Here is a 2,012-nt window from a genome sequence, read left to right as displayed (position 1 = left end):
AGTGTGTTTGTTCCTCAGGTAACAGCCACTCGCTGTGGGTCCGTGATTGGGCGGGGATGGGTGTTAACGGCTTCAAGTATCCTCGTTACTGAAAGGTAGACAGATTAGCGACAAAAGGAGTTGTCCTCACTCAATGCCTATGCTAAACGAGAATTAGCAGTCATGCCACACTAAAGGGGGTTGAAAGAAATCAGACCCACATTGGACACTGATGGGAAAATCTAAAGCTGGGCACTCACCTAGACACAAGGTGAAAGTCAACCCGGGCACACACTAGGCACCAGTGTCATCGTGTCACCTGTGCCTGAACTCAGCCACTAAGAAGGGCCAATACCCTCAACTATGCCCCCATGGCCGCACCTCAGGCAGGGATAGGAGGAGATAAATAGCACAGACTGAGGGCAGGCCACCCTCTTTCAGGTGCTCTCGTTCAGGTTGGAGGGCAGGAGCTCTCCCATGTGCGCAGTGCGCATGTGCGCACCCTCCCAGGGTGCCCTCTCTCTTCTTTTTTTAGTTTGGGGACTCCTCTTTTGGTTCTATGGACTGCAATTTCCAACCATGTTTCCATTTGGTTTTTCGCCCTCCCCCAAAGTGGTCATTTTCAGTGATGAGCTCTCCCACAGCCCACACTGTAAAATCACAGGTGCACCTGGAAAGCAGTGCTTGCATAGCCTTCTCTACTCTACTGGTCTACATCAATACACAGTCTCATTAACCTGACCACTTCCTGGTCCTGGAACACAGTGGGATGTGTCAGGCAGCTGCCACTGTCTGTGTGCTCCAAAGCCTACACTTTACGGGACCAGAGAATAAGACCTCCAGCAGAGCCATGAGCTACCCAGAGTTACTTTTGAGCTAGCAAATGCATTATGCTGAACCATCCAGCTATTATTGGAAAGTATGGAGCCTTAAGTTTTGGCTTAATGATGTTTTTGTAAGGGAGACTTCAAAGAAATTTAGCCCACATTTCAAAAAGTCAAGAAAAATCAAAAGGGCTCGCAGTAGCACAAAGACCTAGTGACACTGAACAATGTCGTAGGATGCTATATCCTCACATTCTTCCCAGTCACTGCCTAACTGGTTTTGAAAGATCACTTCACTGTGTGGACTGTGTTGTGCAAAGTCCAAGAGGTTTTAAAATGAATGAAATGCTTTTAGAATTATATAAAGAAAAAAAAATTTTTTTAGCTAAATTTAATTGAAAGGTATGTCTAAAGTTCCTTCTGAGAAGGAAATGAGAATATTTCATAAAATTCTCTCACACTTCAAAGCTGTAGGTAAACTACTGCCATTACTATCCTGTCCCTACAAAGACAGACCTTACTGATGTTGTGTCACATATAAATCCAGCTGTCGGTGGGTCAATTCCTAGTCGTGGGGAAGCAGAGGCTTCCAAGCAGAATTATGCTCCATAGAGTTTCCAGAGACTGCTTTTCCTAAGTAAAGGCCTTTCTTCATAGGGACTGCCTGGGTGGAAGCTAACCTTCAACTTTTCTGTTAGCCGTTGAGCAATTTCATACCACACAGGGGTTCTATGATACACCTAAGAGATGTTCAATATAGGAGCAAAGAAATTATGTAAACAAAATTTAGTTGGGAAAGCAATCTTGTATTTTTCAAAGAAGGAAAAGGGGGGTATGTTAGTCTGGATTGACTAGAGAAACAAATTCATAGATACTCATATATGTATAAGAGATAACTTTATAGCAAAGAGCAATTGTACATTAAGAAAATATTCCAGCCCAGTCCAGATCAAGTTCATAAGTCCTATATTACCCCAAATGTTGATACTAGTTCATAAATTCCTCTTCAGACACATGCAGCCATGCAATGACTCTGAATACTGGAAGATCACATGACAGTGGGTGGAAAGTCTTGTGGATCCAGTGGTAGTGGAAGCATCTCAGCATTGGCATGGGTCTCCATGTGGCTCTTCCAGTTCCAGGGTTCTGGCAGCAATCGATATAGCTCCATGTGGTTTGTCAGAAGGAAGATGTAGCGGAGCGAGTACC

This window comes from Echinops telfairi, unplaced genomic scaffold, assembly GCF_000313985.2.
Source record: "Echinops telfairi isolate 266 unplaced genomic scaffold, ASM31398v2 ScPeMD7_5868;HRSCAF=6743_0, whole genome shotgun sequence".
Classification (NCBI taxonomy): Eukaryota; Metazoa; Chordata; class Mammalia; order Afrosoricida; family Tenrecidae; genus Echinops; species Echinops telfairi.
This window is presented reverse-complemented; position numbering follows the sequence as displayed.